Source organism: Cajanus cajan, chromosome 11 (assembly GCF_000230855.2).
Source record: "Cajanus cajan strain Asha chromosome 11, NIPB_CcT2T_4, whole genome shotgun sequence".
NCBI lineage: Eukaryota > Viridiplantae > Streptophyta > Magnoliopsida > Fabales > Fabaceae > Cajanus > Cajanus cajan.
The window spans coordinates 17776226-17790791 of NC_138527.1; positions in this window are offsets into that span (position 1 = coordinate 17776226).

Here is a 14566-nt window from a genome sequence, read left to right on the forward strand (position 1 = left end):
CCAAAATTGCACAAAACCTAGCCTACTTTCTTTCCTGCCCGACCCACCTAAGGGACGGTTTATGCTCTTGCGAGCTAATTTTTGGTGGGTTTTCCCTTTGTTCACCATCCTTGCTCGAATTTGCACCAAATATGGCCTACCCTTCCCCTTCTCCAGCCCATTTTCCCTTTCTTCATCATCCTTGCCCAAAGTTGCACCAAACCTAGCCTACTTTTTATCCCTTTGTTTACCACTCCTGACCGAATTTGCACCAAATATGGCCTACCCTTTCACTTGTCCAGCCCATTTTAGCTTTGTTCATAATCCTTGCCCAAAATTGCACCAAACCTAGCCTAGTTTGTATCTTTCCCAACCCACTCGAGGGACGGTTTATGCTCTTACGAGCTAATTTTTCGTGGGTTTTCCCTTTGTTCACCATCCTTGACCGAATTTGCCCCAAATATGGCCTACCCTTTCCCTTGTCCAGCCCATTTTCCCTTTGTTCATCATCCTTGCCCAAAATTACACCAAACCTAGTCTACTTTTTATCTTGCCCAGCCCGCCCCAGGGACGGTTTATGCTTGTCGCCACCCGCCGAAACGGACCTTGGCATTCGCGACGATGGTCGGACTCATTTTTATAGTTTGAAAAGTGGTGGATTGTTAGAACGACTTATTCTCAAACTGAGACCTCATCGAACTAACAATTTTATTAAATGATTCACCAATCCATGTTAATCCCAAGCGGGACCCTCCATGGATTAGTGGTTTTCGTAAAAAGAAGGGTTCTTGGAGTCGCCACCAATGTTTTACTCAAAACATTGGAAAAAGGGATAAGGCAATTGATTTTCGCAAATCAACCTTGGCCATTACAACCAGAGTTGGGTAAGGGAGTCGGTTACGTGTGAGGAAGGTGTTAGCACCCCACAACGCCCCTTTCGGGTTCCCTATGACAGATTATTTCATAAATAATAGTGTAAAATTACTAAATTACCCCTATTTATTATAAACGGCTGTAGACCCCTAAAATTGTCCGGGTCGGAAATAAGACTCGAAGACTCTCAAAGATCAAAGGAAAGTCAGCCAGAAGGACTCCCAGAAGACCATAGGATGACTATCTGTAGGTTTAGAGGTCTTAGAATAGCCAAAAATAAGAAAGTGGGAGGTTTGGAGCTCAATACGGCCTCCTTGGAGTTCAGTACGACCGTACTGCACATTTTGTACTACAATACGGCCGTACTGAAACCAATACGGCCGTATTGAAGTTTCTGTATTTCAATACGGCCGTACTGAATTCAATACGGCCGTATTGAAGTACAAAAACTCAGTACGGGCCGTATTGACCCCAGGGGCCGTACTGCGCCTCATCCCTATAAATAGGACGTCATTTGGACGTCATTTGACACTTTTCCACACAGTTTTGACTCCCTCCTTGAGTATTCTGGGGTTTTTGAGCAGTGTTCTGCCCTAGAAATCTCTCTGGGAGTCGATCCGACGAAGTTCTTGAGTCACGAGCCATTTGCTTGAGTCTCGAACTTAGTCGAAGGGAAATCTTTTGGATTTCCATAGTAAAAATTATTTTTTAGGAAGGAGCGAGCGAGCTTGTAGAGGGAGGGAGCACCAAAAAGCCTCCTAAACTTCATTGATATATAAAAAGCACGCTTCAAGAGGTTTCTTCTCTAAAAATCCCTTCTTTTACCGCTTTCTGATTGTTGCATATTTAAATTCGTCATCATGTAGATATTTAATATATAATCGTTTATAATAAATAGGGGTAATTTAGTAATTTTACGCTATTATTTAATAAATAATCCGTCATAGGGAACCCGAAAGGGGCGTTGTGGGGTGCTAACACCTTCCCCGCACGTAACCGACTCCCTTACCCAACTCTGGTTGTAATGGCCAAAGTTGATTTATAAAATCAATTGCCTTAAATCTTTTTCCAATGTTTTGAGTAAAATATTATTGGCGACTCCAAGAACCCTACCTTTTGCGAAAACTACTAATCCATGGAGGGTCCCGCTTGGGATTAACATGGATTGGTGAATCATTTTAATAAAATTGTTAGTTCGACAAGGTCTCAGTTTGAGAATAAGTCGTTCTAACAATCCACCACTTTCCAAAACTTTAATAAGAGTCCGACCATCGTCGCGAATGCCAAGGTCCGTTTCGGCGGGTGGCGACAGATGGCGACTTCACTGGGGAAGCCTCGAGAGTCAGTCCCATTTAGTGATGGATTATTTCTAAAATAATAGTTTAAAATTACTTTATTACCCCTTACTTGTATGATAACATGCTTTATCTATTTGGCTTTAATAACTGTTGTATGTTTAAATTTCCGCAATTGTTTGAAATAAAAACTGTACACAAACCTTTGCACACAACAGTTCCCTCTATACCCGGGGGCATGAGTGGAAAGCCATAGGGAGTGGATGTTAGTACGGCCGGTTGTCGAATGGGTCTATAGGTGCCCGTAGACCGTTGTCGGAAAGCATCACTCAAGGTGATAACCATGAACTCAAGTCCGACAGTGCGTTGGAACTTTCCATCGACTTACGACGAAAGGAATTGGGTCCCTATAATGGGGGCACCTTGGGGGCCTCAGACCAGTGAGAACAGTTAGAACCACCTTGAATATGCACTTTTCTGCAGGATACCCCTACCTCGTGATTCGCTCGTGACTGTTCGTGGATGAGTGAATTGTTTGTGCATTGTTTATGTGACATTGTTTGAGCATACATTGCATTCTTTAAACATACAACATTCCTTTTTAAAATAAAAATAAATAGGAATAAGAATCTTCCATTACATGGTGTTAACATCTACCTTCATCACATTCATATAGGTAGTTTCCCTTTTCACCCAAAAATACAAAAAACAAAATACCCAAAAAAAGAAAAAAGGGTTATTTATCCAAACCAAGCAATATCATGCATCATCTTAGGAGCATCCCGAAAACATGATAATGCTTAGTTGAATAAACACAATGCATGCATATTCAACGCCATCATCTCATATCATGCATTCTTATCAAAGATCATGGAGGGATCTAGGTTTGCATTTCATACATCCCTCCTAGTAATTCATTAATAAACATAAATAAAAAGGAAGGATTAAATCGATGCGTATGTTCAGAATGGATCGCACGCCATTTGTTATTAAATGCAAGCCAACAACCGCGCCAAGCGAACACACGTCAACTCCGTTGTTGGTAATCAAGACAAACAAAGGGGAAGGTCCAACACCGTTAAGGATCACTACTCCAAGGCCTTTCCCCTACGAATCGAATAAGGCTGTGCCATGGATATACGACATCCATTCTTCTGCCGACAGCGATATCTCTAACATCGCTGGACTTGGGGGCATGACTAGGAGTGGCAGGATCTACACTCCCGAAGATCTTCACGATAAAGCTCCCAAGAATAAAGAAAAAGAAAAAACCGAGGAAAATAAAGAATCCGAGGAGGAGACTAACGAGCTGTTAAAATATATCCGACAGAGCGAGTACTCCATCGTGGATCAACTTCATAAGACGCCAGCAAAGATTACTCTGTTGTCGTTGATCCTATGCTCCGAACCGCATCGACAAGCTCTGTTGAAAGTCTTGAACGAGGCATATGTGTCGCATACCATCTCCCAAGACAAGTTTGAGGGGATCGTTAGTCACATCACGGCTAATGATCACCTCACTTTCACCGATGAAGAAATCCCCGCTGGGGGACCAAATCATAACAAGCCCTTGCACATCTTTGTAAAGTGCAAGGAGTATCACATCGCTAAAGTCTTGGTAGATAATGGATCTTCCTTGAACGTAATGCCAAAAAGAACGCTCGATCAAGTGGCAATCAAGGGAATCCAAATGCGCCCGAGCAACATGATCGTTCGAGCTTTCGACGGTTCTAAAAGAGAAGTGGTGGGAGAAGTCAATCTCCCAATCCAAATTGGACCCACCATCTTCAACGTCGAATTTCAAGTGATGGACATTACTCCCGCATACAGCTGTCTCCTCGGCCGACCTTGGATTCATGATGCAAAAGTTGTTCCTTCTACGCTTCACCAGAAAATCAAATTCATTGTGGGTGACAAGCTGGTGACTGTACAAGCTGAAGACGATATACTCATCAGCAAGCCATCCACCATACTTTACGAGGATGCAGCGGAGGAAGCTTTAGAAACTGCCTTCCAAGCATTGGAGATTGCCAATGTTGAAACGTTTCCCCGAGAAATGAAGAAGGTAGCCTACATGCTCACCAAGAACGGATACTTGCCGGGACAAGGACTTGGCAAGGATTCCCAAGGAATTCCCGAGCTACCCACTATCAAAGATAATCCGGGAAAACAAGGGTTAGGATATGACCCTAATAAAGATCAAAGAACGAAGAGGAACAAAGATCCTTCTCGACGTTCTTTAAGCCAGATCTTTAGGAAGGCCGGTTCACAAGCGTCAAGGCCGGTCGTCGTCATCAAGTGCTTTTTTCCTTCCGATAGGGATGTATAGACCTGATGACTATTAGAGATTACTCCTCGGGGACAGCCCGACCCCCGAGCCTCGATAGGGCACATGTTTCCATTATGATTATAATAAAATCATTCTTTATTCATTTCTTATTGCTTCTTTTCTCGCTTGCAATAAATCTCTAGACCACATTATTTTTAACCCTGTTTGAATAAACATGAATGAGGTTAAAATCATCTTAACAATAAACCCGCATCATTTTTATGTGGAAGTGTGTGTGACAACTTGGAGCACCTTCCCTTGGCCTCGACAAGTGCCATCATGGATAAAAAGAAATCTTTTAAAATAAAAGAAAGCTCGGCAGGAAACCCAAAAAGGGGGCTGCGCAAAAATAAGAGCAAAAGACCCGCTAGGAATCCCACGAAAGGGTGACCTAGGCAAAAGTTAGGGTTGCAAAAATAAACAAAAACAAAAGTCCGCTAAAACGCCACAAAAGGGTGTTTTAGGCAAAAATAAGGACAATCAAAAAACGAAAATAAATCCATGATGGTACCATGAACTGAATTCAAAAAGAAAGGTTCAAGGGAAGCTATCTAAGTTGTCAAATCACAGCGTCAATAAAAAAGATTTGCTTAACTTCATAAGTGTTTAATCAAACAAGCCTAAACACAATAAGCCTACCTTGGCCAGCCATTCTTACAAAAACCATTTTTCAAAATGAAAATAAAAACCCCTCTAAAACACAAACTTTCGAAAAATATATACCTTTCCTTTCTTTTCTCTCTTGTCCCAAGCGATTTTAGGATAATCTAGTTGAAACATGGAGATATAGTGGTCAATAGGAGGGTTGACATATCTTCTAAAGGAAGGGGAGGATCACTGGGTTGATGACGCCCATCTCAATATAACACGCATCATTCCTCGGTTACAGAAATCGGCAACGCACAGCCCGTCTAGAGGAATGGCAAAAATCCAAACAGAAAAACGCATCGGTTAATTCTTTTGAAAAATGAATCAAATTGAATTAGGTGCATCATACCGCATACATGCATACAGATGATAGGTGTACTGGAAGATCACTTATCCTCTGTTTATTCAAAAAAACAAAAAAAAAACAAAAAAAAAAACAAAAAACAAAAAAACAAAAAAAAAAAAACAAAAAAAAAAAAAACAAAAAAAAAAAAAAAACAAAATAAAATCAAACTTCAGAAAAAACAATGCGCCCGTACCATGTTCAGTACACCCGTACTAAAATCAGGGTTATGAACAAATTTTCAACTCAATACGGGCGTACCGAAATGAATACGGCAGCATTGGCCATAACGTCCACACCAATACGGGCGTATTGAATTCAATACGGCCCGTATTGGCCCATTCTCATTCATCACAACATCTTCATTCCTCTGCATACTTCATCTGTGAGTGTGTTTGAGATCCTTCCGTATAGAAAAAGCCAAAAATCAACAAAAAAAGGCAAAAATACAGAAAAGCCGAAATCAACGAAAAAAGGCAAAAGATTTAGAAAATCAACCGCATCGTACATAATAACTGAGCCTGGAGAGGCTTGCCGAAATAATACTCGTACAGAATAACTGAGCCTGGAGAGGCTTGCCGAAATAATACTCGTACAGAATAACTGAGCCTGGAGAGGCTTGCCGAAATAATACTCGTACAGAATAACTAAGCCTGGAGAGGCTTGCCGAAATAATACTCGTATAGAATAACTGAGCCTGGAGAGGCTTGCCGAAATAATACTCGTACAGAATAACTGAGCCTGGAGAGGCTTGCCGAAATAATACTCCCACAGAATAATTGAGCCTGGAGAGGCTTGCCGAAATAATACTCTCTCAGAATAACTGAGCCTGGAGAGGCTTGCCGAAATAATACTCCCTCATCAGAATAATTGAGCCTGGAGAGGCTCGCCGAAATAATACTCCCCAGAGATATCTCAGCTTCCACTCACGGGCCAAATTCCCCAGTGAAAGCTATCAAACCAAGATCAGCAAGATTCCCCAAGGAGGGCTTGATCGTCTAAACAGAATATCCGAGTCGAAAGGACTATGACCTCCTCAGTGGAGGATAGCTTTCCAACTCAAGCGATGAGTGAAGCTAAGCTTGAAGAGGCTTTCTAAATAATACTCTGGGATATATAAACTTTAAATCCCCACTCGCCTACTCAGAGGCACCCCTTCAAAAATCACAAAAGACAAATAATCATTCCCCAAGTGGAATCCGGCTCTCAGCCAAACATCAAGCGTCAAGATGATCCGCCTAACAGAAGAGGCTAATCACAATCAATGACAAAATCCCCCAGCGGATAATAGCCTACACAGAGGCAACAAAACCAGAAAAACAAAAAGAGTCACCCGAATAAGGATAACCGGGATACTCCACCATCGTCGAAAGGACGTCAGCCAATCATAAGGCATCTCTCACATCAGAAAGAGCATCTTCGTGTCTACACCCCAAGGAAACAGAAATTCCCCAGTGGAGTCGCCATCTGTCGCCACTCGCCGAAACGGACCTTGGCATTCGCGACGATGGTCGGACTCTTATTAATGTTTTGAAAAGTGGTGGATTGTTAGAACGACTTATTCTCAAACTGAGACCTCATCGAACTAACAATTTTATTAAATGATTCACCAATCCATGTTAATCCCAAGCGGGACCCTCCATGGATTAGTGGTTTTCGCAAAAGAAGGGTTCTTGGAGTCGCCACCAATGTTTTACTCAAAACATTGGAAAAAGATATAAGGCAATTGATTTCATAAATCAACTTTGGCCATTACAACCATAGTCGGGTAAGGGAGTCGGTTACGTGCGGGGAAGGTGTTAGCACCCCACAACGCCCCTTTCGGGTTCCCTATGACGGATTATTTCATAAATAACAGTGTAAAATTACTAAATTACCCCTATTTATTATAAAAGGCTATGAATAAGATATCTACATGATGAATAAATTAAACAAGCGATGCAACAATCAGAAAGCAGTAAAAGGAAGGATTTTGAAGAAGAAACCTTTGAAGCGTGCTTTTATATATTCAAATGTTAGGAGGCTTTTTGGCGCTCCCTCCCACTACACGCTCGCTCGCTCCTTCCCTAAAAATTAATCTTTACTATGGAAATCAAAAAGATTTCCCTTCGACTAGTTCGAATTCTCAAGCTAAATGCTCAGAACTCAAGAACTTCGTCGGATCGGCTCTCGGAGAGAATTCTAGGGCAGAACACTGTTCAAAAACCCCAGAATACTCAAGAAGAGAGTCCAAGAAGTGTGGAAAAGTGTCAAATGACGTCCAAATGACGTCCTATATATAGGGATGAGGCGCAGTACGGCCCCTGGGATCAATACGGCCCGTATTGAGTTTTTGTACTTCAATACGGCCGTATTGAATTCAGTACGGCCGTATTGAAATACAGAAACTTCAATACGGCCGTATTGGTTTCAGTACGGCCGTATTGTAGTACAAAATGTGCAGTACGGCCGTACTGAACTCCAAGGAGGCCGTATTGAGCTCCAAACCTCCCACTTTCTTATTTTTGGCTACTCTAAGACCTCTAAACCTACAGATAGTCATCCTATGGTCTTCTGGGAGTCCTTCTGGCTGACTTTCCTTTGATCTTCGAGAGTCTTCGAGTCTTATTTCCGACCCGGACAATTTTAGGGGTCTACAACGGTTATGAATAAGATATCTACATGATGAATAATTTAAACATGCGATGCAACAATCAGAAAGCAGTAAAAGGAAGGATTTTGAAGAAGAAACCTTTGAAGCGTGCTTTTATATATTCAAATGTTAGGAGGCTTTTTGGCGCTCCCTCCCACTACACGCTCGCTCCTTCGCTAAAAATTAATCTTTACTATGGAAATCAAAAAGATTTCCCTTCGACTAGTTCGAATTCTCAAGCTAAATGCTTAGAACTCAAGAACTTCGTCGGATCGGCTCTCGCAGAGAATTCTAGGGCAGAACACTGCTCAAAAACCCCAGAATACTCAAGAAGAGAGTCCAAGAAGTGTGAAAAAGTGTCCAATGACGTCCAAATGACGTCTTATTTATAGGGGTGAGGCGCAGTATGGCCCCTGGTTTCAATACGGCCCGTATTGAAGTTTTGAACTTCAATACGGCCGTATTGAATTCAATACGGCCGTATTGAGGTTCAAAAACATCAATACGGCCGTATTGGTTTCAGTACGGCCGTATTGCAGTTCAAAAATGCAATACGGGCCGTACTGAGCTCCAAAGAGGCCGTATTGAGCTCCACTCCTCTTACTTTCTTATTTTTAGCTACTCTAAGACCTCTAAACCTACAGATAGTCATCCTATGGTCTTCTGGGAGTCCTTCTGGCTGACTTTCCATTGATCTTTGAGAGTCTTCGAGTTTTATTTCCGACCCGGACAATTTTAGGGGTCTACAGCTGCCCCCCCTTTACTTAGTCAAGCGGCTTTTTAGTGTACCGGTTGACAAGTAAAGGAGTTGACCCAATTGTCCGGGGAAAAGGCCATCCTTTCGACTTGTATTGTCTTCCAGTGGAAAATTGCTGAGTAGCCTCTCCAGGTTGAGTACCGCCTCTCCAGGCTTTGCTTCCGTTGTTTTTGACGACGTTAGCAGATACACCTCCGTTGTTTCTGACGACGTTGGTGGCTGAGTACCGCCTCTCCAGGCTTAGCTTCACTCGACACCCGAGCTGGAAGCTACATACCTCCGTGTTCTTGACAACCTCGGGGTAACTAAGTACCGCCTCTCCAGGCTATACCAGCGTGTTCTTGACAACCTCGTGGTAGTTGCATACCTCCGTGTTCTTGACAACCTCGGGGTAGCCGAGTACCGCCTCTCCAAGCTATACCAACGTGTTCTTGACAACCTCGTGGTAGTTGCATACCTCCGTGTTCTTGACAACCTCGGGGTAGCCGAGTACCGCCTCTCCAGGCTATACCAACGTGTTCTTGACAACCTCGTGGTAGTTGCATACCTCCGTGTTCTTGACAACCTCGAGGTAGCCGAGTACCGCCTCTCCAGGCTATACCAACGTGTTCTTGACAACCTCGTGGTAGTTGCATACCTCCGTGTTCTTGACAACCTCGGGGTAGCCGAGTACCGCCTCTCCAGGCTATACCAGCGTGTTCTTGACGACACTGGCAGTTGCATACCTCCGTGTTCTTGACAACCTCGGGGTAGCCGAGTACCGCCTCTCCAGGCTCTGCTTCGGTGTTTCTGGCAACCTAGGCAGTTGAGTTTGCCCTCTCCAGGGTCTGCGGTTTACCCTCCCCAGGGTCTGCCTCCGTATTCTTGACGACGTTGGCAATGTGAGTTTGCCCTCTCCAGGGATCTGTGATGGTTTTGTCTCCACAGTCCACGATGCTGCTTCGACGATTTGTTTTTGATTTTGGTGCCGCTGAGGGCTGGATAACGCAGGGATCCGTCTAGGGGATGTGCAGTTACTCATAGGTTCTTGTGTCCCAATTTTGCATTGCGTAATTGGTGCCCATTGAGGAATTTCTGTTTCCTTGGGGTGTAGACACGAAGATGCTCTTTCTGAGATGAGCGGTGCCTTATGGTTGGCTGACGTCCTTTTGACGGTGGTGGAGTATCCCGGTTATCCTTATTCGGGCGACTCTTTTTGTTTTTCTGGTTTTGTTGCCTCTGTGTAGGCTATTATCCGCTGGGGATTTTGTCATTGATTGTGATTAGTCTCTTCTGTTAGGCGGATCATCTTGACGCTTGATGTTTGGCTGAAAGCCGAATTCCACTTGGGGAATGGTTTATTGATTTTTGCTTTTTGAAGGGATGCCTCTTAGTAGGCGACTGGGGATTTGAAGTTCTTATATATCCCAGAGTATTATTTAGAAAGCCTCTTCAGGCTTAGCTTCACTCATCGCTTGAGTTGGAAAGCTATCCTCCACTGAGGAAGTATGAGTCCTTTCAACTTGGATATTCTGTTTGGATGATCAAGCCTTCCTTGGGGAATCTTGCTGATCTTGGTTTGATAGCTCTCACTGGGGAATTTGGCCCGTGAGTGGAGGATGAGATATCTCTGGGGAGTATTATTTCGGCAAGCCTCTCTAGGCTCAATTATTCTGATGAGGGAGTATTATTTCGGCAAGCCTCTCCAGGCTCAGTTATTCTGTACAATGAGAGAGTATTATTTCGGCAAGCCTCTCCAGGCTCAATTATTCTGTTATGATGAGAGAGTATTATTTCGGCAAGCCTCTCCAGGCTCAATTATTCTGTTATGATGTGATTGATTTTCTGAATTTTCGTCTTTTTTGTCGTTTTTGGCTTTTTCAGTATTTTGCCTTTTTTGTCGTTTTGGCTTTTTCTGTTGACTGCCGTCATACACAAGCAATTTTTCCTATTTTTCTATTTTATGCGGTTGCCTCATGATAAGGTCTTTGAATGTGCAACTAATGTGTGTGTGATGCATAAAATGCAAGTTTAGTTATTTTGTTAATGTTTTTAGAAAAATGAATGGCTCTCCCTATCCTCCTTTTCTTGGAGGAATTTCTGTCGTCGACGTGAGGGAAGATTTTTGTGAGCCTTTTTCGCAGGAGATTACGGATTTTATAGGAACCCCTCCAACTTTCTTTATTGACCGATTATTAAAGGAATTTCATACAATTTTTAAGAAACACCAATTTAGAGGCATAATCACATGGTCAAGAGAGAAGAGAAATGAATAGATATTTTATTGATATTCACAAATGTTTTTACAGAAAGATATACAAAAGGAATTTCTGAAGAATGGCTGGCCAGGGTAGGCTATATACATCAGGCTTAACAATTATATCTGTAATTGTTGCTCTTACGTTCCCCTAATTGCTTCGGCTGAGATGCCTGAGCCAGGAGTGTAGATACTGCAAGACGCTTGCTTCTAGAAGATAATCACTTGAACCGCCTTTCGGTTTTCGATTCAAGTGATCGTTGCTTGCTTTGTTTTTGTGTCTTATTCTTATGCCCCTAATTTTTGCCTAGGACGTATCCTAGCGGGGATAAATTCGCCTTTGTTTTGCCTAGTACCCTTGTACTGGCGGGCTTTTTATGTTGCCCTAACTTTTGCCTAGGAAGCCCTTTTCGAGTTTTCATCCTAGCGGGCCTATGCAAGCAACGTCTTCAAGCGTAGCACTTCTTTACCACGTCAGCGTTGACTGGGTATCGAAGTTCTTCTCCATCCATGTTTGTGAGGATCAATGCTCCTCCTGAGAAGGCTCGCTTCACCACGTATGGTCCTTCGTAATTCGGGGCCCACTTTCCGATTTTGTCCTTTTGAACTGGTAGCAACTTCTTCATTAACAACTCTCCCTCATGGTAGACTCGAGGGTGGACTTTCTTGTCAAAAGCCTTTTTTGATCTTCCTCTGATAGGCTTGACCATGGCATATGGCGTTCAGCCGTTTCTCTTTGATAAGGTTCAACTGGTCGTATTGGCTTTGAACCCATTCTGCCTCGGAAAGTTTTGCTTCCATGATTACCCTTAGAGAAGGTATTTCGACTTCGACGGGTAGAACTGCCTCCATCCCATAGACGAGGGAGAATGGAGTAGCTCCTGTAGATGTGCGTACTGAAGTCCTATAACCATGAAGAGCGAAGGGTAACATCTCGTGCCAGTCTTTAAATGAGACAACCATCTTTTGCACTATTTTCTTGATGTTCTTATTGGTTGCCTCGATTGCCCCATTCATCTTCGGCCGATATGGGGAAGAGTTGTGGTGTTGGATCTTGAATTCTTGGCACAGTTCTTCCACCATTTTATTATTCAGATTAGATCCATTTTCAGTGATGATTTATTTCTCCATGCTTCCACCAGATTATTCTAAAATCGTTTGGGACAAGAGAGAAAAGAAAGGAAATATATTTTTGTTCTGAAGTTTGTGTTTTAGAGGGGATTTATTTTTCAAAAATGGTTTTTGTAAGAATGGTTGGCCAAGGTAGGCTTATGTGTTTAGGCTTGTTTGATTAAACACTTATGAAGTTAAGAAAATCTTTGTTTATTGACGTTGTGATTTGACAACTTAGATAGCTTCCCTTGAACCTTGCTCGTGGTACCATCATGGATTTTGTTTTGTTTTGTTTTGTTTTTTTTTTTTTTCATTTTTGCAACCCTAACTTTTGCCTAGGTCACCCTTTTGTGGGATTCCTAGCGGGTCTTTTGCTCTTATTTTTGCGCAGCCCCTTTTTTGGGTTTCCCGCCGAGCTTCTTTTATTTTAAAGGATTTCTTTTTATCCATGATGGCACTTGTCGAGGCCAAGGGAAGGTGCTCCAAGTTGTCACACACACTTCCACATAAAAATGATGCGGGTTTATTATTATTAAGATGATTTTAACCTCATTCATGTTTATTCAAACAGGGTTAAAAATAATGTGGTTTAGAATTTTATTATAAGCAAGAAAAGAAGCAATGAGAAAGAATAAAGAATGATTTTATTATAATCATAGCGGAAACATGTGTCCTTATTTCATCACTGATATGGGTTCCAATGTTGACCTCTTTTATCTCTCGGCCCTGCCCCAAATTCACAGTCTCCAATTTCTCTTGACACGGTTGGAGTAGACGAGCTTCTTGATCTAGCAGTCTTTGCAGATCCGGAGAGATGGCCTCCTCATCACTGTCCAACTCAACCCATTCATCCTCAACTTTCGGATCCCAGTCAGAGCGAACAATTACAAACATAATTGTTTTATTGGTTCTGTTTAGGTTTAGAATTATTAATGTTAATGAGGGAAAAAGAGAAAAGAATAAACGAAAGAATGATGCGTGAAAAATGCCTCTTTATTGATATGTATAAAAACTGTACAAAAAAAACCTTTATTTACATGAAAAGGATCTCATGATCTCGGGTACTGATCATGAGTCCCAAAAGAAAAGAAAAATGTGAAGGGGCCCTATCATGGCTTGTTCTTCTCTCTATTCCTGCTTTGGCCGAGGATTCTTACTTACGTCGGGCGCTGTCGAATCAAAAGTGATCCACCCAGCATCGATAAGGTCTTGGACCTTATATTTGAGAGCTCTACAGTTCTCCGTTGAATGCCCCGATGCCCCCGAATGGTATAGACATTTGTCTTGCGGTTTGTACCAATCGGGATGAGGTGGATCAATCTTCCTTGGTGGAATGTAAGCTAGAAGACGTGCTTCTACTAGCTTCGGCAGGAGGTCGCTATATGTGGTCGGAAGTTTATCAAACTTCTTCACAAGGTTGTATTGCGACTTTCCCGACTTCGAAGCAGAGGAAGATGAGGAAATGGTTATGGCGCTGACTCCTCTCTCCTTCTTCTTCCCAAAGGTCTTCTTAGCTTTAAATGATTGGGAAGGTTTAGCTAGCTTCCCACTTTTCAGCCCTTGTTCCACTCTTCCTCCAACATGCCCCTCCATAGCCCTCATCCAGTCCTCGAAAGCGTGGTCTTGATCTTTTGAAATCTCGGGCTCTCTAATCGTAATCCCCGCCCCACGGGGTACAGCTCGCGGAGGGTCTTGCTCTTCCTCATGATCCTCCTCATGATGGGACTCATGGTTACTGTGGTGAGCCCCGTTCATGTTTTGGTGACGCATGAGTTCCACCATTTGCGCCATCTGCTCCTTGAGCTGTGAGAGCTCGGCTGTAAGCTTCTTATTTTGTTCCTCCAACGCGTCCATCTTCTTGATTTTCTGCGCGCGCGTGAGGATAGAGAGATGACCAGCCACTTTCTAAAATGAATGTTTAATCTAATTTTATTTATGGAGTGAATACACACTTGACATGAGCTTGGTAACCCTCCATCTTTAAGGCGCTGCCTTTTTTAAGACGAAGTTTTACCACCCTCCTTGACTTATGACCTCTCCCCAACGGAGAAACTCAATAGTCGTGGGTCTCTTTCACTCATGTCAAGGGGTATTGGTGAACCTAAAATGAATGATTACGAGGATGCATGTTGTCTTATTGGTAATGATGCACATGCTCCTTACTTTTATTATATTTTCACACATGGTCTTTTTCCTCTCATGTCATGACATTTTTATGCATGAGGTTTATTCTTAGACCTTATCACGAGGTTTATTTTTAATGCACAAACAATATCACATAAACCTATACACAAACAATTCACTCATCCACGAACAGTCACGAGCGAATCACGAGGTAGGGGTATCCTGCAGAAAAGTGCA